This window comes from Cryptomeria japonica, chromosome 9 (genome assembly GCF_030272615.1).
Source record: "Cryptomeria japonica chromosome 9, Sugi_1.0, whole genome shotgun sequence".
NCBI lineage: Eukaryota > Viridiplantae > Streptophyta > Pinopsida > Cupressales > Cupressaceae > Cryptomeria > Cryptomeria japonica.
Genome location: NC_081413.1, coordinates 550,337,281 through 550,359,856, shown reverse-complemented (window position 1 = coordinate 550,359,856; position 22,576 = coordinate 550,337,281). Strand labels below are relative to the sequence as shown.

General features: G+C 38.8%; 1 protein-coding gene across 1 annotated transcript in view; it reads right to left on the bottom strand.

Annotated features, from left to right (window-relative positions):
* Positions 1 to 22,576, bottom strand: part of LOC131060973 (rRNA (cytosine-C(5))-methyltransferase NOP2C) — a 185,244-nt gene that overhangs the window by 93,578 nt on the left and 69,090 nt on the right. The gene's annotated exons all lie outside the window — the stretch shown is intronic.

Here is a 22,576-nt window from a genome sequence, read left to right as displayed (position 1 = left end):
CTCTTACTGCCAAATAATAACACTACTTATTGCAATACAAACAGAATATGACTAAACAAACCAAGAGATTGTAGACCAATATCATTAATTTTTTTCTTTATTCAAAGGTAGTGCTTGTATGATCCAATTGTAGACCAGGGAGAATAGTGTACAAAACCAAATTGACTTGACAAAGAAAAAACATATTTAAAGTGTCTGGCAGTTGCCAAATAGAACACAACCATCAACAACCACTTACAATCAACTTCTAACAACCATCAACAAGCCAAGAAGTAAAAATTCATAGTCAAATACAAACATACAAACATACCAAGTTAATCCTTACCAACTATGATTACAAGTTTAACTAATAAATTTGTCAACAGATTTACACCAACTTAAAATGTGGAGTTAAACACACAATTAAGTTGATCCAAGAATGTTTGAGTCCCTATGAGGTACTGGCCATACTAACACCAAAGAAACAAGGAGAATGGCGAATGTGTAGAGACTCCAAAGCTATATTACTATAAAGTACAAAATTCCATTGCCAAGGATGGATGACCCTATGGATTGACCAAGTGGAGTGAAGTATTTCGGCAAGATAGATTTGAAAAGTAGTTATCACATATCACCTGATCAAAATTAGAAAAGGAGATGAGTGGAAGATTGCTTTTAAGACAAAGGAAGGTTTGCACAAATGGTTAGTTTACCATAGTTGGCAGACTCGGACTCGGAGGGTACTCGACAAGCCCAAAATTTTCGATTCAGCAAAAACTCGGCAACTTAGAGAGTACTAAAAATTAAAAGTTCTTATAAAGAACATAGATTTTTTGCAAAATTCAAAAATTCTTACAGACTTGAACTTGGAGAGTACTTGGCAAGCCCAAAATTTTTTACTCAAAAAAAATTTGGCAAATACTTGACAAAAATTCAAATTTCTTAAAAAAACATATTTTTTCAGAATTCAATAACAAAATGGACTAACCAAAGAAATGAGACTTGCCAAGACTTTGAGTCCAAAGCAAGGCACCCTGGCCGGATCTATAAGACTCAACTACCAAGTCTCACCAAACTTGCCAAATCTAGTGGGCTCACCATACTCACCGAGTCCAGTTGACTCTTGACCCTAAGACTCGGCTATTTTAATTATTTTTGAAACTTCAAAATATCAATGCTTGTTTGCTTTATGACATGCACATCCAAGATTTTAAAAAAACATATGAAAGTGCTGTGTGCCATGACAGTTTGTGTGGTTTTGAAGGTCTTCATTTGGGCTTAGTGGTGGGTACCCCAGATCCCCACGAAGGGTGCTACCCCTAAGCCTTGTTTTGGTGTTGCCCCCAAACCCCCGTCAAACATATCCCTTGTTGCAAATCTCTGCATCTTCACACTCAAGGACACAATCAAGGATTATCTTGTTTCATACACTGGACAGCTTGTTTAGTATACCAAGACCACCACAGGCAAAGTTGGCATACTATAGTCCTTGTACTATTGAATACAAGTTATGTCATACTTGGCAAGAAATGTTGTTTTCATAATGCAAAATGTACCAACCATGCTTTGCATAAACAACTCATAGAACAATCCCATCTATTAGTATCTTGGCTAAATCAAAATAGATGCAGCGCCCCTCGCGAGGTCCGGGGGAACCAATCTATGCTTGTGTGCGAGCTGGAAGACTATGTTATGTAGTTCCATTCTATGCTTGTGTGCAAGATGGAAGACTACAATATTCTGATTATGTCTATTCTATTTCTTGCTTGTGTGCAAGATGGAAGATTATGATGTTACATTCTTCTTTGGGAGAAGACTAAGGTAAAGACAATGAATGATGGATATGTGTGATCGATGGCATGGAAAGACTCCATGATGTGCATGAATAATTGTGTATGTATTCATGACTTGCAAGTGTGTATGGTAAAGTTTGAAGTCATCCTCCACAGGCATTACAAGATGGATACTATGGGATATGGTGCAAAGAGGTGCAAAGAGGCACCATTCAGCTAAAGTATATTAGCACAGATGAATAAGTTGCAGATATTCTTACCAAACCCTTATCCAAAGTAAAGTTCGAATACTTCAGAGACAGACTTGGCATTGTGGAAAATGAAACCCTGGCTGAGAGGGAGTTTCAATCTCATTGACTCTATCTGCAGCTTTTTTATCATTCTTTGCTTGTGTGCAAGAATGAAAGGATCCACTCTATGCTTGTGTGCTAGATGGAAAATTGTAATTATGTAAAGACCCACTTGTGTATTACACTTTCTATGCTTGTGTGCTAGAACCATCCTATGCTTGTGTGCTAGGTGGAAGATGTAATTCTATGCTTGTGTGCTAGATCCATTCTATGCTTGTGTGCTAGATGGAACTCTAAAGGTTCAGATTATGTATTCTCTTCTTCCCTAGTTAAGAGGGGTTGTTGTTTATAACTAGGTAAGAAGGGTTCGGATTGCCTTAAGGCAACATCCGAACCCATATAGGATTGGGTCTTATCCTAGAAAGGGTAACGTGCCCCCAAGACAGGACCAGCCCCATTTCTCCACGCCACATATGTACCACGCCACAATTAAATCAAGTTGGCGCCAAAATCCATTAAGGCCAACTTAGGAGTTATATGGGTTAAGAGCTCATATAAATAAAGATCAAATGCAAACTCAAATCAATCAATCATTCCTCATGCAATCAGCGAAATAACTCTACAATTAAAGGTGCGAAATATAGAAGAGGACTGTTCAAATTAGTTCAAGAAGATAGAAGGGGCAGACTTGGTGTAATTAGATGGGGCAGATCTGATATGTTAAAAGGGAGCAGGTCTGAAGAGTCAAGCTAAGTATTGTATTGATACAATTAAGATTATATACATAATCTGACCTGTGGGTCTTTAGTGCTGGGTTTTTCCTCCTTGGAGGTTTTCCCAGGGTATTTGTGTTGGTCTCTTGCTCTCTTGTTTTCATTCTTGCATTTACTTGATTAAGGTCTACTTAATGTTAGCAAATAATTAAATGCTCCAAAGCTGATTACTGAACTAGGTCACAAATTTCACAGTTCCCTCTTCCTCTTCTACACTGCTATTGTCATCCTTCAATACTTGTCGCTGCTCCAATTCCTGCCTTCTCTTTTTTTTGGCAAGTTCACCCTAGTCACCATAAGTCGTCAGCATATCCATGTGCATCCAATAAAAGATGGTTGGCTTACTTGGCTCCACCCAACTAAGAGGACGGAAGTGTCCCCACTTGTCAACGGGTACTTGTGTGTGGAGGGCATCCAAGAACAACCCTATGGCGTGCTGGGACATGTAGAACACTTTATGTTGACTCAAAAATTCTCTGATTCGCTCTGATAGGTACTTCGCCCAATTGTATACCTTCATGTTGCTAAAAGGCCAACCATCAAATAAATCATCCACACCCCAATCTCCGAAGCCCTGCTTGCTCCCATTATACGGCTTTTGATCACGTCCAGGATACAATTCCATTTTGTCATCACCAAGAAGGTTTTCTTGACCCCTCGGCTACTATTGTTGTTCCAAATATTGTCCCATTCTTTTGGCGTCAAGTTATCACGACAGACTTGCTAGAGAAGACTGTCTTTCTTTTCCCTGGTTATCTTTCCTCGCGACTTCCCAACAGCAACACCTCATGAAGGAATGTCAAACACTTGTGTAAACTCTATTGGCCAAAAAGATACTGTCACAACATGTCCCTAGTAAAGAATAGTGGACTTGTGTGAATGTCAGTCATAACACACTACGAGAGCTTTCAGGATGGGTTTGAACTCCCATATGTTGAAGACTGGCATTTCAATCACTTTATCCACCTCTACATGCTTGAGGATAATTTTAATGTGGTGGTTGTCACTCATCTCCTACCACTAGGTGCGGCAATCAATGCCACTAAAACTCTCCCAGGTGAGATTATCAGTTGTAATTCTATCATCTCCAATCTACACCGAGGCCTGCTTTTCTTGCTTTTAGTGTTGCTACCTGTTGCCATGTTCAAAACTAAGGCTATATGGGAATCCTAGCCCTTATAAACTTGCCTGTAGTAGTTATTGTAATTGTCTCATTTTTTGGCCCCACTAGGGTTGCCGATACTTGTTTTTACCATCGCCTCATTTTGTTGAACTACTTCTCCTGGCTCATATGGCTCTCACCAACTTCCTCCATACGGAAACTTTGAGTATGGTTGGTGGCTTCCTACATACGGCGACTTTGAGTGTGGCTCCTTAAGCATACCGTACGGCCTGTCTCCTAGCACATTTCCACATACGGATTGTGTTGCACTATTGTACGGCTGATTTCTTGTTCCTCGTACGGACCTCTTACCACCACACACAGATTGTGATGAAATGTCATACAGCTTCTTTCTTGCTCCTCGTACGGTCTTGTTTGTGCAGTGTATTCTATTTGTATGGCCAGTGGATGAGTGTTGGTCTCCTTGATCCGTACGGTTTGATGGGTTCTACCCTCGTATGACCTAGCTTCCCATACGGCATATGGCTGAAAACCCTTAATCTTCTTCCTCCTTATCCCTACAATCACATACTCACTACCACTCCTCTCTGGGAATTGTGGACAATGTCTATACGGTGTATAGTCGAGACTTTTTCACGTGGCACTATCCTCTCTATACAGTGTACGAAATCAACTTTGTGACTGAATCCCGTGATCCATGTACGGTGTACAGACGTCCTTCATTGTGCACACAACCTCCCTAGCATACGGTGTAGTGAAGTTGTGTTCGTCCATGTGATCTATTTGGAACCCGTGCAGATTCAGTACTCTTCCTTTTCTTGATTTGGTGAATGTTGCTCTCCTAGAAATTGTTTCTCCTCACTTGGTTGGAATGGCTAAGTGACTTGATTGGGCTGATTTACAATGGCCTCCGTGCTCCAAGTTTAGGATTAACTTTATAATCAAGCATTTTATTAAATTTATGAAAAATAATCTATTACTCGCCTTTTTTTATTTTTTTTATTTGACTCGCTTTTCTTTTTACCCGTTGTTTAAGTTTTTCCTTAAACTCCATCCCTTTTATCTTCTTTTCTAATTCCCTCCAAACTTCTACCATATTTATTAACTTTTTCATAAAAATATTTTCCCCATCCTTTTCATTTTTAACTTTTTGAACCTTCAATACTTTATAAAAAAAATTCTTTTTAATTTCTTGAAATGTGAAACACTTTTGCTTACCTCTTCACTTTTTATTTTGCTTTTCCTTTTTCCTTTGAATTTTTTAATTTTCACGCCACCAAGTTTTTCTTGATTTTTTAATCCTGCCATCTTTGCTTTACTCTATCTATCTTTTGCTTTTTTGGCATTGTGACTCCACCCATTTGTCTCTTTCTTCCTCTCGACTCATCCAAGGGTCTTATTTTGATCTCCGAATCATATCACCACCAATAGGTGAATGGGGGGCATTTATAGCACTCTTGCTCACAACATGTTCCCACATTCTAAATCAAAAATTTTGTCAAGCAAGGGTATCAACCCAACCCCTTTGTAGCGTTCGTCGATGTATCGACCTCTATTAGAATAATATCTTTCTCTTTGTGTTATTAATGGTCATTTAAGTTGTTTCTAATTTCGCCTCTAGTTAACGATTGTTTCTTTTAGAAACATCGTCTTTGTAACTCTATTTAAAGGAGCTTTGTCTCCTTGATTAATTGAACAACATCGATTATTTGAAATCCATATGCTTTTGCATTTGTATTATGGTATCAAAGCCTTGGTTATTTTCGAAATAATTTTTCAATTAAAAATTCGTCATGAATTTTTAACAGTTTTTTTTGAAAATTTTCTTTGTTTATTCGAAATTGCTACTTTGGCAGTTCGTTTTGGCTACAGCTACTAGGTTTTCTAGCTATTTTCTGCCCTCTCCCGCGACCCGTCTCTCTTGCATTTCGCGCAACCACGCGATGCAATTTTTTTCTACCATTTTTGGACGGAAATCTACATTTTCGATTAGGGTTTTTACCCTTCAGATCAAGTTGAATTTTTTTTCCGATTGCATATTCTTGGTGGGTTTTTCGAGATCTCAACTGGGTCGTTATCAGAATTTTTTGGGTGCTTCGATTTTTGTGCCTCAATTTTCAAGCCAGCGGATCCAGATTCTGACAGCAAATTCTTTTTGGGTTTTTCACAAGGATTTTTGGCTTGTCTTTGGATTTTTTTGGGTCAGCCAGAATTTTTTTCTTGAAATTCGTGTCCGTCGTACTTCATTTTTTGAAGTATGTACCTGCATCTGCCTCTGTTTCTGCATTGGGATTCAAATTTTTTGAATTCTGTGCCAATGCCTCTTCTCTGTTTTTTCGTTTTTCATGCATTGGGAAACGTGCAAGATGGCGTCATTGACCAACTTGATGTTGGAAGGCAGTCAAGTTTTGTGCACTTAGCATCTTCTCAGTACCTCATTTTTCGTGCCTTGAAAAGCATGAAGATGGCTTATGGACATCGATGTTTGTTTTGGTTTTTAATATTTCTTTACCTAAAAAAAAATTTTGATGGGTTTTAATATTTTTTCCCTTGAAAAAATCTGTGGGTTTTAATAATTTTGTCCTAAAAAATTATATGTGGGTTTTTAAATATTTTTTGTCCCTTAAAAAAAAAAATCATGAGGGTTTATGATTTTTTCCTCAAAAATTGTACTTTGTTGCAGTCTGTTTTTTGTCACACCTGGAGTTGTTGTGTGCGAACATCTGCAATAGTCTCTTATTTGCAATCTATTTTCGAGCATCTTGCTCATCTGCAATAGTTTGGAGGGTTTGCCGATTTTTTCCTCAAAATCGTGACAGCTGTTCTTGGTATGTCTCTAGTTACAGAGAGGAACAGTTCTCCAACATCAGGTTGTACGGTTGGTGTTGTTGTATCTCCAGAAGTTTTGCAGTTTCTGGGAGGGTTGGTAGCAGACTCATCTCAAGTGGCAGAGTTAGTGGCAGGCTCTTGTCTTCTGTTGCAACGTGTTTTGAGAAGAAGGGGGCAACCTTCTCTATTATTTCTCTTGGTAATTAGAACGATGACCATTAAGGGAGGGTATTAGAATAATATCTTTCTCTTTGTGTTATTAATGGTCATTTAAGTTGTTTCTAATTTCGCCTCTAGTTAACGATTGTTTCTTTTAGAAACATCGTCTTTGTAACTCTATTTAAAGGAGCTTTGTCTCCTTGATTAATTGAACAACATCGATTCTTTGAAATCCATATGCTTTTGCATCTGTATTAACCTCCATACTTCTAGTACCATGTTACTTCTACATTGACTCTTGGTGGCCCAGCTGGGTTGGGAATCACTTGCCATAGTGTGTTGGATACAAGTCAGCCCCACCATTGTGCATTTCCACAATAAAGCAATCCTCAACCTTGATTACCATCTTCAAGCGCGGCTCAAGAGTCTCTCCATATTCTGTGAGGTCAATTTCTTCTTTGAAGTCTTCCACTGGTTCTCCTTTTTCCACTTGTTCCTCTTTTATTTTCCTCTTGGCTTCCTCATCAATCTCATAGACCAAGTATCCTTGGCGTAGTCCCTCATATAGTGCCTTTAGTTTCCAATATCCACAAAGTCTTACCCATAATGCTGGTGTGCCAAAGTAGGCATTTGTCAACTGTTTGTGTATGTGTGGGATGACAATGCCTTCCACATGCTTCCTGACCAACCTCTCCTCATGTGATGTTACAAGTTCAGTCCAAGCCTAATCTAATCTATACATTTGCTCCTTGATCACTAGGTCTTCCTCCAAGCCCATCTCCCGTCCGATCATCCAATCTCCCCTAGAGGCATATCCCAACATATTGAATCCGATGGTAGGTCCTCTCCTTTCCTAGTAAATTTTGAGTTTTGAGCCGTTCACAAGGTCCCGAATGGGGTTATTGTCAAGTGTTGCCAATTTGATGGCCCTATTCTAACCAACTTCCCTTACTTTATATGGTCCCAATCAATGAACTCTAAACTTCCCTGGTTTGAGTTCGTTGTGACTATTATACTTCAATATTAACTGTCCCAGTCGGGAGTTCATTCACCAAAGATGTTTATCGTGCCAGAGTTTCTACCCATATTGGACAACCTTCGTCGCCCACTATGCCATTACTCATCGCTCATCCAGCTTGGTGAGATTTAAAAGACGTTCCTTCAGGCTCCTAGTGTTTCCAAGGTGATTCTCCATAGCTATTCGCAGACTAGGCACCATGTATTATGTTGGAAACACTGCCTCCTACCCATACACGAGTTGGAATGGAGTGTGTCCCATCATCACCTTGTACGTGGTGTGGTATGCCCACAATACAACCAGGAGTCTTTCTTCCCAGTCTTCCTCAAAACCGCACGACCTATATATGATAGAGACTAGGACTTTATTTGTCAACTCGGCCTGACCATTAGCTCGAGGATAGTATGGGTTGCAAAGGTTGTGAAATATTTTGAACTCCGTGGTCATTGCTCGAATGACATGGTTCACAAAGTACACTCCCCGATCACTTGTGATTTGGATGGGGATTCTAAAGCGTTTCACAATCTATTCGTAAATGAACCATGTTGTACTGATGGCAATATTGTTCGAGAGTGCTCTGGCCTCTACCCATTATGTGAGGTACTTTGTCACCACTACAATGTACTTACACCGATGCGTGTGACTCACTCTCAGTGATCCAACAAAGTAAAGACCCCACCTTTCGAACAACTCCTAGGGTTGTGTTGACGTGTATTTTGTACACTATCAAACACAGAATAAAATACCCAAGGGTACCTTATCCTCTCTTGAATAAAGTCTCCGAATGCTGAAGATGTCGCGAAAAGGATCAATCGGGATGACTTCAAGGTTCTTTGCTGTAGGATCTCTACGTGTGGATAAGCACCAGTGGTATGATGTGATTTTGCTAGAATCACAAGGGGACTTACACTTGACGACCTAAACGTCTGATTTGCTAGAATCACAAGATTTACTAACTAACTGGAAGACAAACAAATGGCAAAAGATGCAAGGTTCGGGAAGTCTACTCTACTACCTAGAATGCGAGAAGATGGATGAATGACTAGGTGGATTCCTACTGGGTTGGGTCTCACCATCAGGCTGAACAATTCAACACCAACTCAATGCGATCTTCTAAGGGATGCTTCCAATATGTTTAAATCGTACACCATCTGACAATGATCACCATTCAAGAAAATGCATGAAACAATAGACGTGTAACGACTTATGATTAAGCTCATTTCATTCCAGTTGACCACACAAGGCGTCCTTACAATCAGTAAGAGGCTAGTGGTATGGATTAAATGGATTCCACACAGGTACATTCAACAATTTCCTTCATTCGATCTAATCATCTACCACCTAGAATTGAAGATTCAACAAGAAACCATGCATATTGCAAGAAACGACACACTTCACCATTACTTCAATGAAAATGGAGTTTGTTTACAATCAATGGCAACAATTTCTTGCCTTGTCCTCCTATTCTACTCTAATTGCTACTCTATCAACTGACTATTCACCTTCTAACTACTCTCTATCTATCTTCTATCATTAGCCTTCACAAATGAAGAGTCGGGGTATATATAGTGCCCTTAATACAATTCGAAGGCTAAGATCAATTTGAGATCAATGGCCAAGATTCAATAATGAAAACCCTAATTAGGGTTTGTTACAACCATTACATAGCATTTAATGCTTGACCAATGATAAAATTACATCTTTAGGACACATGTCTTCTCTGGAAAATTCAACCAATGGATAGCTGGGGTAGGTACATCGAAGTTTGTGCCACCTCCCATGAGTTAGGTACATTGAATCTGGACATGCTGAGGTGGACCACACCGACTGGAGAAGTGATGACTGGGATGCCATCTCGTCTGACACTTGTAACTTGGTAGATATTCAACTTGATGTTGTTGAGAAGCTAGCTTTTAATTAACTCTTCTGAAACTATCTGCTTCTTCAACGAACCCTTGCTTTAACTTCCTTTGTCTTTGATGTACAGGATGATTGATGTACCTTGCCTTGGAATGCTGGATTGGAATAAGTTATTCCTGATGATGTTTGTCCGAAGAAGGCCGTCCTTGTCAATGCTGGATTGGAGGAGGTCGCCCTTATCCTTGCTTGATCTTCTTTGATGAGAACCTACCGACTTGTAGATCCTCCGGGCTTTGGAATCGCCATTTTGATACCTACACAACATTTCAAAATTAGTCCTTGAGCATTAAAGGGTAGAAACTAAGACTCAAAAAGAAGATTTAAGATATTAATTAGGAAACTTCATGATAAATCTAGAGTTATCATTTCCTAATTAACTAACCAACGCTTAGACTTTTCTTAAAAAAAAGTGCCCAAAAATCAAGTCTTGAACAAGGATATTAAGATAATTTCGCCATACCTCCTCTTGAGTATTAAACTCTAAGAAATGATGTAAAAAAATAGGTTTCGCTAGGCAAAGTGCAGATCAAAGCCTTCTCTAGGATGAATTGCGCCTCCTCTAGCTTGAAAAGAATAAACTCCACTTCCTTCTAGCCTTCAACACTTGAAAGAAATTCACTCCAAACCAGCACTATTTCGCACCTCCAATTAGCTCTCCAATTTCGCACTTAAGGCAATGATTGAATGATTTGAAATGTGAAACAAAACCCCTCCAATATATAGAGCGCTCACCCCTCTTCTCTCCAAGGCCGACTTGGCAAATAAAAGGTGAAATAATAAATAAAACCTCAAAAGAGTAGGCCAACTTGTCAAATAAAGGCAAAATAATGCCTTGTGCGCTCAACTAGTAATTTTTTATTTTTTTAAATTAATTTTAATACCTCTAAGATGCTTATTTTGATTATTTCAAGGTACAAAATTAATTTATTAAATTAAAATGCCTTTAATTTAATGCGAATTTGATTTAATCTTTCCAAAGGCTTCAAAGTGAGCAATTTTGAGGAATTTGAGGAATATCAATGCTCAAATATGGTAAAAATAAAGAATGCTACTAACTTCGCCCTGGACCCTTGGCAAGGGTCAGGAGCGAACTTTCAATTTAGGCCTTGCATACCTCATTTTTCTTGTCCAAAACTTCATCTAGGCATTTAAATGGCATCTCTCATTGGAGTTTTGAATTTGATTTCATTTGATCTTTAGGAGGACAGTGTATTTAGGGTTTTTTCGCCCTAGACCCTCAGAGAGGGTCAAGAGCAATTTTTCAATTTTGCTCTTAATCCTTCATCTTTCTAATGTCAATCCACCTTATAAGGGTAAGCAATGATCTCCTTCATTCATTCCATGCATGTTTGATTTGTTTTTGTAAGGCAAAATAGGTGCTCCAAAGATTTTCGCCCTGGGCCCTCAGTAAGGGTCAGGAGCGACTTTTGCAAATTAGGCTAGGATCATCAAGCTTTGGAGGCAAATCCTTGTTCATCACATTTTGGAAGACCTTCCCTACCTTAGCACAACCTTGCCTTAGCACAAACTTGGGAGGAAAATGCTGGTTTTGTGATTTTCACCCTGGACCTTCAAAGAGGGTCAGGGGCGATTTTGAGTCTTTTGAACAAATTCTTGATCATTCCAACTTCAAATTACTCTTAAGGCGTAGAACATCATACTTCACTCCCTACTAAGTCTTGAGAACAAAAATATCATCTCGAAATGCAAGGAAAATGGGCATACTTGGAAATTTCGCCCTGGACCTTCAGAGAGGGTCAGGAGCGATTTTTCCCATAGTCATCAAAATTTGCACTCTTAGCATCTCAATTCCACTTCAAGGCATTTCAAACATTGTTTCAAACTTGTGTCTAGGCTTAAGCTTCATTCAATTCTGGAGGAAAAGGTTGGATTTTAGGTTTTTCGCCCTGGGCCCTCAGAGAGGGTCAGGAGCGATTTTTCAAATTCAAGCAGGAGCGATTTTTCAAATTCAAGCTTATCTACCTCTTGTTAGCCCTCCAAATTTTCTTCAATGGGTAAAACATACCTCTGCGCATCCATTCCAACCATAAAAATTGCTTTGACTTTGCAAGAAAAATGTGCTTTTGAGAATTTCGCCCTGGGCCTTCAGAAAGGGTCAGGAGCGATTTTCTCTTTGTTGCCCAAAATTCACCATTTTTCAAACTTTCAAATGTATCCAGTAACGTCCAATCTTCTCTCCGGGAAACCCTGCACAAAACAAGTTAGCCAGAATTAGCGAGAAATAAAATTGAACAACATTTTCGCCCTGGACCCTCAGAGAGGGTCAGGAGCAAAATTTACAATCTAGGCTAAATTGCTCAATCTTTTAGTTTCAAACCACTTCACAAGGCGAGGTAAGATCATTTTCAAGGCCAGGAACAAGGTTTCAAATTCAAGTGAGTTGGTATATGATGTCTACAATGAATTTCGCTCTGGACCCTCAGCAAGGGTCAGGAGCGAAATTTCTAATCTTGGATAAAATTCTTCATTTTTTTTTAAGGTTTTCAATCAATCCCAAAGTCCAAACAAAATGCTTTGAAAATCAAAATTTGGTCAAATAAGGCAAGGAATGAGTCCTAGGTTGATTTTTGCCTTGGACCCTCTGGAAGGGTCAGGAGCGAGATTCGCTTTGGATCTCCTGAGAGGGTCAGGAGCAAAATTCGCCCTGGACCCTCAGGAAGGGTCAGGAGCGAAATTTGACTTTTTGAACTCTCCGTCAGGATAATTTTGTGGAATATAACATTTAAGTATAAGTGATACTTTAAGTTATATTCCATATATACTTTCAGGATGTTTGAGGGTGGTTTCAGACCTCCAGGAGTCATATTGCAAAATCTAGTTTTTGGAGGTTTTTCAATTTCCAGACTTAGTCAAATTTCAGGATCAGGACTCTCAGACTTAGCCAAATTTCAGGATCAGGACTTTCAGACTTAGCCAAATTTCAAGATCAGGACTTTCAGACTTAGCCAAATTTCAGGATCAGGACTTTCAAACTTCATCACTCACCAATTTGACCTAACTCAAGCAGAACCTGCTATCCAGGTGATCCCCTCGACGACACTCAAAAGCTAAAGGCTAACAGACAAAACCATAAAAAGACCTAGAAAACAAACCCTAAAAAGCAAAAAGCAGGGGTCCCCATTTGCAATGGGGCGATGTGTGAAATGGTCACAACAGGTTGCAAAGGGAATAGTGGCATGAAGTACCACTTTAATAGCTTGCCAACTCTTTGACATGTGTCGCACCCCACTACCCACTCGCGTGCATTTGTCTGCAGTGTCACCCACCATAGTCCTGCCAATATTACTTTTTGTGTGGTGGTGTCTAGTCTCAACTCTCATGTGACCTCCTACCAACCCCTCATGATACTCCTTCAACACTCCTAGGATCTCCTCCTAAATCACGCAGCTTCATAGTACTTGGTCTCAACCCATCTTGTACAGCAGCTCGTTAATGAGTTGGAAAGCTTTACTCTTAAGGGTTAGTTTCCTTCTTTCACTTGACGGCATGTCCCTCAGAAAGGTGGAAGTGGACAAGTGCTCCCCAACATTCTTGAACCATGGCGGCAATTCAGCAATTTGGGATAGGTGAGCGTCACGAAAGTCCTCATTCACCCTGTCAGGTGGTTCTCCCAATTTAATCCGCGACAACCAGTTAGCAATGACATGACTCTTCCTTGACCACACGATGATGGTAAAAGTGAATTCTTGCAATAGGATCAGCCACCTGTTCACCCTCCCTTGGATGATGGGCTTGATTACAAGGTGCATCAATGCCTAATGGTCCACATAAAATGTCAAAGGTGTCACCAATAGGTACTAATGAAACTTTTGTACAAAGTACACCATACCAAGTGCCTCCCTCTCCGTTGTGTTGTAATTCCTTTCGACCTTGGAAAGTAGGTGGCTTGCAAAGAAAATTGAATGGTCCAATCCCTATACGCCCACTTGTGCCAATGTGGCCCCAATTGCATAATTGGAAGTATCCACATGCACAAGAAATTCTTTGTCCCAATCCGAGTATGCTAGAATTGGTGCACTCACTAGTCTGGACTTTAAGTCATAGAAAGCCTTCTCCTATTCATCTCGCCACATGAATGGTTCTTCCTTCTATTACAGCATGTCTAGCAGGTACAAAATTTGTGCAAAGTTCTTTATGAACTACCGGTAGTAGCCTATGTGCCTGAGGAATGACTTCACTCCTGTCACGTTCTCTAGGGCTTCCATCTGAATAATGACCCCTACCTTGTTAGGGTTTATCTTCAATCCCTCCTTGCATACTATATGGCCAAGAAATTTCCCTTGTGGCACCATAAATTTGCACTTTTCCGGTTTAAATCCAATCGTGCCTTCAACACCTTTCCATACATTCTCGGAGTGCAGTGAAGTGGTTCTCATGCCCATTGTATATAAACCAATCATCCAAGAAAGATTTGAAATTACCCACCAACATTTTATCAAAGATGTGCAATATTATTCCCTAGAAGATGGCGGGAGTGTTGCACAAGCTGAACAACACTCTGTTGTAGGTATACACCCCGTCTTCCACCACAAAGATAGTCTTGAGTTTGTCTTCCTTGGCAATGCTTATCTAGTTGTATCTAGAGAATCCATCCATGAAGGAGTATATCTCGTTACCTGCAATCTCTTCCAGTATGGTGTTGATGAACGGAATCAGGAAGGGGTATACTAGAAGAGGTCCTTGATGGTTACCACATTAAGACACCTAAACTCCACACAAATCCTTATCTAGTTTGCTTCCTTCTTGAGGGATATGATGATTGGAAAGACAGACTCGCTCACTTCCACTTTGAAAATTATGCCTACCTCCAACATTTTTCAATTTCTTCCTGCACCTTGGCGGCATAGTTCTTATTCATCTGATATGATCTCTTTCGTACGAGTTGTGCACCCAATACAAGTGGGATTCTGTGTACACATAACTCCAGTGATATCCCCTTTAATTCTTTGTACGTCCATACGAAGACATACTTGCACTCCATAAAGATTTTGAACGCAGCCCCACCATCAATACAGGGTTCCAGTCGTCATCGACCAACATCATCTTCAGATTGTCTTCATCACCAAGGTTCACCTTCTTCACATTTGGTTCAAATTTTATGATTTTGTCTCGTTGAAAGTGGTGTGCAGGTGTGTTGTCTACTCATGCTACTCCTTTCTTATATTCTTCATACTCTAGAGGAAATGTGGCACTCTCCATACCCTTATCAACTTCCTCAATCTCTAAGATCTGCAAAATGTTACACTCGAAGTGGAAGACTTCATAGTCCTCCAGCTGCCAATGAAACAACCCGTTCAAGGAACTTCTCTCATCCTCCGAGCAATCTTCAAGTTCAAGTACCCCTTCATCGTCAAGTTCCATCGCCTTTCGCCCTTCATCCATCCCGAAATCTCCGCCCTCAGACTTTGAGTCAGAGGATGCCAATTCTTCGCTCACCGCCCGATTCTTCAGTCGGTGACGCACTTATTTTGCTTTCAATGGAGAGTGTGTTCCACTTCTAGTTACGATTGACCTCGGCAGTGATTAGCCAACCCCTTCCAGGAGAGCATTGTACGCCTTCTCTTTAAATGGAATCATTGTGAAATCCAAAAAGAAATATTTTGTGTCAATTGTCACCTTCTATGCCATCAACATCCCGAGTGACTTGATGCCATGCTAGTCAGCACCTACCCAATGAAAGATTGGCAGCTAGAGGGTTGGCTTCCCCAAACATTTGCATGTTTCTTCTAGCAACACATTGACGCCCGAACCTCCATCAACGATGGTTAGCTTCCTTCCATTATTTCCATCTCGACAATGGTCGGCTTCCTTCCAATGCTCACTATCAACAACATGGGATTAGTGGCCAAGTTGCCAAGTGACTTAACCGTCAATTCTTTCTGAGTCTTGTGTTGTTCTTGGCCGACTATGTTGTCACAGACTATATTAGTGAAGGCCATTTTAAATTGTGGCATGGTTTGTAGGTCAATTATCCATACAAGTATTGTCGTGTGTAACTATGCTTTTCTCAAATTCCAACTATAGTGAAGTACTAGTAATAGAAGTTCCGCTAGAAGCTATTCTTCCCTCCGCCATCGCCTGTTCTGCGTCAGCTTTGGCTTCTCGAAGTCTTTCCTTCTCTGTACGAGGATCTGGATATACTACTTTCTTTTTTTCTAGTCTAGTGATCACCAATACTTCCTCACCTGGCTCTTCTACAGCCAGCATGTTTACCTCTTTTTGTTTTGGGCAGATGGTGTCTTCATGATTTCCGAGTCCACGCAACTTGCATAGTAAACCTACGTTGTTATTTTGACCGCTCTGACAGCCTCGCGCGAAGTGACCCCATTCATTACAATCCTAGCACTAAATCATGGGTCTACCCTTCGCGTTGTACTATATTCTCCTTCATGGGGTGCTATTGTTATCGTTGAAGCGGTTGTTATTGTAGTTGTTATTGTTGTAGTAATTGTTATTCTCCTTCATAGGGTGCTGTTGTTATTGTTGTAGCGGTTATTAAGGACACAAATGATGAAAGGTTGTGACCCTTCAAAAGGGTGGTAATTGTGAAAGGTCGTGACCCTTGCAAAGGGAAGGCATGATGAAAGGGTGTCACTTCTCCCTCACAATGGAAGATATAAAGGAAAGAAGGTCTCATTTGAGGAGGAAAAAGAGAGAACAATTGGGGAAGATAATATTATTCTAAAAGGTAGCAATGAAGGGTGCTGACTCAGTTCCAACGAAGGGCGGTGACCCAAGTCTTATGAAAGGTGGTGTACCTTTCACCAAAGAAGTATAAAGAGATTATTCCAATCATTCAATGATCACTTAGCAATCATCATTCCAATCATTCAAATCAAGTGAACAATCAATCAACAAAACATTCTATCAAATCAGCATTCACTCAAACATCAAATCAGACTTCATTACATTACCACTCACCAATACCTCAAAACATTCAATCAAGGGAATTCATTCAATCAATCACTATCAATCATCGGGCATCAAACATAAAGAAGATTACAGAATACTAAACACTGTAATAATCAGACCTGAATATAACTTGTGAATATTCCAATCTGCTATGGTAATATAGAAACTGTTGTTTAGTTTTGTATATAAATTTATTGCACGTATCTGTTATATATTAATAAGCATTAAAATATACATTTAACATTGCAACAGTCTATCAAAGGGAAGAAAGGAAGTCTACAATTAAGGGAGAACAGCTATAGAGCACCCTGCTACAGTGGCAAATAGGGAGAGAACAGCTATTGGGGCACCCTATTACACTGTGAAAGGGAGATAACAGCTAAGGGCACCCTACTGCAATTTCCCTTCCAACTCCTACATTGAGGGACTGTTGATGAACCCAAGATTCTCCAGCCATAGAAGAATGGAGGGGGATTGCATGCAGGGAGAAAACAGCTGTCTTAAGGCACCTTACCATGCCTCCTTATTCCATATATTTTATGACTGACTCACATACAAATCAGACTTGCTGCATAATGATTTCCTTGCTCTAATAATAGAATTATTTCATGAACTGTGTCTGCAACGTTACCTTATGATTGCAGGTTTCCACAACAGAATTAGTGCATCTTATTCCTAAGTAAAGAAATGTTCCCCTAACTATATTATATGCTTGGTTCCATTTGATTTTGTGAATTTTGGGCAAAATAGAGAGCAATCCGGCAAGGGACATTACAGTAGAAGGCTTGAGGATTCATTTGGAAGACTGTTATAGCCATGAAGGCACTATGATACATCTGTATTTACCTTTTACATGGTGGAAAGGGAGTAGTTGATCTCTACGCTGGAATTTTTAACTCAAAAGTGGGTTTCCTCCAAATCAAAATCTAAATGTGTTCACTTTTGTGTATGGGTATGGCATTTATTTCTGTATTTATAGTTCTTTAGAACTCTATTTACAAGATTTTCATATGTAATATCAATAGACTCGAATGATATTGCTTGCACCCAGTGTAGTCAAACCAACAAAGGATCTAGTCTTTGCCATAACATAGAATAGATATGGAATCAAATGAAATTTCCTAGTTTGCTTGAACTCATAGAACTAAATGCACTTTCTTCTTGTCCTCTCACTCGGTAAAGCAAAATGATCATCAAAGGGAGTTGTTTCTTGAATTCATTTCTCCTCATTTGGGCCACTTTGTCTCTTTTAACAATGTTTACCTATTAGTCTTTGGCATTAAAGGAGGTTATTGTTCCATGCATCCTCAACTTCATTCATATTTATTTCTTGAGTCTCCCATATAACAATAAACTGAAAACTCCTACAAAATCCACATCAAATTTGCCAATGATATCACTAATTACCATGCGGATTCTCCTCTTCACTGAGTCATAGTGTTTGGTGAAGGCAATGACAAATTCTTGACTTTGTGCTGAAATAAGAAAGGATGTGTCTTCAATGAGCTCACTCCTATCTCCAAGTCTATTAGCATCTTTGTTTCCCCTCTTGATCATTTCCCTAAATCTACCTCTTGCACATTCATGTGCCCTACTATATATATCCTTGACTTTCAATTAATCATGTTAGCATTTCAATTTTGTCTCTTTCAAGACAATGCAAAATGGAAGAGCAAACAAGGATAAATCTTTCTTCAAATTCACTGGGAAAGCTCCCTGAAAACTAAACCCCATCCTAAACCCTAAACTATAGAGAAAATTAACAATTATGTACACTTTGCAATATTCTCAAGAGAGGTTGCCTAAATGAAATAAATTCTAAGTCACCTTAGGTGAATTACAAAATTAGGTACTTCTGCCCTATGTGTGGAGATAAATAAAGCGAAGGTTAAAAGAACAGAATCTGACTATGCAAGCTGTGAATTTAAGGAATTCCTCATGTTGTCAAAAGGATGGAATCCTTGAACATATATTAGTAAGATGTAGCTTAACTTACAACTGGAAAATCCAGCAAGATTTCAATACCTTTGTCAAACTTGTTGAAATTATAGCTAAGTTCAGATTACATGTAATTATAGCTTGCTATGAATATTGGGCAAGACCTATATAATGTAACTTGTGGATAGGACAAGACCTATATAATGTAACTTGTAATTAAGAAAGACCTATTGAATGTAACTTGTAATTAAGCAAGACCTATATGTAACTTGCAATTGTATTGGACAAGACCTATATGAATGTATAATCTATAGGTTTGATCCTATTCTTGGCACCAAAACAATAAAGCCGACATAGGTAAATTGGGAGGCTATGTCACATATATATACATAGCATCATTCATGCTTATTACACATTCATTCCACACAGTGATCTGCTTTAGCGATAATCAGAGAATACATTCATTCAGCAGTAATCAGTGAATCCATGCAGTCATCAGCAAATACATTCTTATCAGCAGCGAATCATCTTCTATGCTCAGCGAACTGCTTCCTGGAAACAGCGAATTCCACCTTGAGGACAGCGAACCTTATTCAGAGGACAGCAAACTAGATACAAAGGGCAGCGAACCTTCTTGAGGCAGTGAATTGATCTGCAAATGGTGTCTTGAATCAGCATTCAAGTGTACTGCAGATAAGTCATTTCATTACTGTGTATGCCCTAGTTTGAGTACTCCATACTACTGTTCACATTCTGCAGTTCTGATTGCTTCAAGTGTTGAAGCAGATTTGTAAAGACTCATACTGATTTGTCATAATAAGATTTGAGATTATAGCTGGGTTTTTCACCTCCATGTTGGAGGTTTTCCCAGGGTATTCTGGTGTTCTTTATGTGCATTGATTTTTGGTTTTCTGATTTTGCTATCTATATATTACAATCTGATCCTAAAACTAACATGTTATCAAAGCAGGTTCCTTCTATAAAGCCTAACTGCTTGAAGGTAGATCTTGTATTACTTCTTTTGCAGGACTAGGGCTAGCATGAATCAGCAACGAATCTGGACAATATACCTGCTTGTCAAATTGAGGGCATCGATGGGGCCATAACAACAATATGAAGGGTTCAATCTTTGTATACAGTTGTTCTTACTCCTCTACCCTCATTTGCTTACCTCTGTTAAGAAAGGTTTGGAGACTTGTATCTGTCTGCCTTGTCGTTATTGGTATTAGTTCTTTCCTACAACCCTAGTTTGGGATCTTAACTAGTGCACAAGGTTCTCTTCCTTGTTAACTATTTCATCAGAAAGTGCCTTCATATGTTGGTTTGTGCACTTGTTTCCTTCTAGCTTCAGATCTTAAGTATTTCCTTTATTCCATTAAGGGCGGTATAATTGTCATCCTAAGCTTTGTATCTATCACCCTAGTTCGATCTTTGTTCTTGCTTTAAGAATTTGTTCTAATCCTTAGTTTGGATTGTTGAAGTTGGTATTCGGATTGTCTTACTCTTTGTTTTTTAGTATGTTTATCTCTCATCCTTCCTGATGTGATTTGCTATGAATATGCAATGATCCAATTTGATGCATTGATCTGAATATATCATCCCTGACACTTAATATTATCAGCATCTGTTGCATATATAAAACTAGGAGTATCCTGACGGATATACCAACAAGCAGAAATAGGAAGATTGAAAGATGAATGAAATTTATAGGAGACTTAGAAATATGGAACATTAGTTGAAAACATATAATGAATAGTGTCATTTAATCATTGGTGTGATAGGCATGTAAAGGTAAGATGCCTCAGTCATCCTATTCAGTAGATATGCCTAATGATGGCCTTACTATCTTCATATTATGATCTGATCCTTTATGATACTTGTTGTATAGTTTTGATGCACCATATTCTAAATAAGTCTTGAAATGCTCAATAGTCTTGTTGCTCTGGAATTATATACTCTTATGGCGTGTCTCTTGATTTGCATCAAATCTTTTAACATTGCATGGACTGTATTTTCTGTTCTATGAGTGTTTTATGTTTGGTTAAGGTTGTCATGTAGGGTTGTAACTGTGCAACTCTTGGTTCTCATCAGCTCTTCGTAAAACTCTCATGATCTTTGTTATACTTTTATTATAACCTTGTTCTGCTCCTTTTGTGTAGAGGATTGCCTTTAGCTCTAATGCATTTTCTGTCATGGCTTTCACTATCCTCACATAATATTCATTGTGATATTATCTCTTCAATTTGAGCATACTACCTATTACATTTTTTGAATTAAGTATTCTCTTGATGATGAAACCTAAGATGAATGAGGTATCTAGCTTATTGAAGTTGGCTTTTGATCATACGTTTATGCTCAACTACAATGTGTATCCTTTTGAGTGGTTGATACTCATATCTGATTTTACGCATTGGCTGGAAAGACAATTTGGCTTATATACCTTGCTTATGGATTTTGTAAAATATTTTCTGAAGTCATACACTTGCCTTAGTTTTCTGATATGACCAGGCATAGCTAACTCTCTGTTATTCAACTATGGAAAACAATTTTACATTTTTAGAATGTTGTGTAGCTTTACACTATGATTGAAGTTGATCATAGACTGGCAATATCCTTTTGAGCAATCTTGGCATATGTTGTCAATTGTGGAAGTCTAGTCAATAAAGAGATAAGTTATTTTACATGTTAATTCATTCTATTGGGATATTTAATCATGTTGATGCTTCTCTTCAAGAGATTCTTGAATTACCATGCCTTCAAGCTTAAGAGGGAGCTTGGTTTCTTCACTTGGAAGGTATGCCATGATCATAATGATTGTGCTATGGGTCCATTTCGTAAAAGCGAAGTAAAGAAAAGATTGGCATTTCTCATCATTGGTTTATGGCTGCCTTCCTTGATTGATTCTTATACTATGCAATCTTCATAAGACTTGATTACCACAATTTTATATTAAGAATCAAGAGGGAGTTCCATATGAAAGTTTTTGAGAAAATATGAAGCTAGATGTGTAGCTCATAGTTAGAAGGAAACATTTGCTCTTGCTGCTAGGTATACTAATATTAGAACCATTATAGCTAATGCTGCAGGCTGGAAGTTGGATATAAAGACTGTTTTTTTAATGTTGTCTATATTGAATAACTAGAAGGTTATGAGAATCAAGATAGTGCCCAGATTAAAGAAAAGCTCTTTACGGCCTCAAGCAAGCTTCTTGAGCTTGGTATGAGAAGATTGACAAGTATTTGATTAGTTTAGGATCTTGCAAGAATGATGTTGATTCTAACCTTTAGTTGAAAAGTATTTTTTTGGTGAAATGCTAATTTTGGATGATTTATTTCTAACTGGTGAAAATAGTCTCATCTCTACATGAAGAAAGAATTAGCTTTAGAGTTTGAAATGAAGGACTTAGGCTCAATGCATTACTTTCCAGGGTTAGAAGTATGGCAAGATCTAATTAAATTATTCTAAGTCAAGGAAGTATACTGAATAGATTTGGAATGATGGATTGCGAACCTATGTCTACTCCTATGGAAACCAACTTGAAGAAATTGAGTTCATTCTTGCAGATCCATCAGAGTAGAGATAGTTGATTGGATCCTTGACGCATTTGTTATCAGCCAATTTATGAACAAACCAAAGCATGTTCATCTTGTTGCAACCAAGGATATCCTGAGATATTTGAAAGAAACAGTTGGCTACGAGCTGAAGTATCCAATCAACACTGTCATTTCCTTGGAAGACTACTTTGATTCTAATTGGGAAGAATGTATTACTGAAAGGAAGGACATTTTCAGAATCTATTTCAGGTTGGGTTCAGCCGTGAT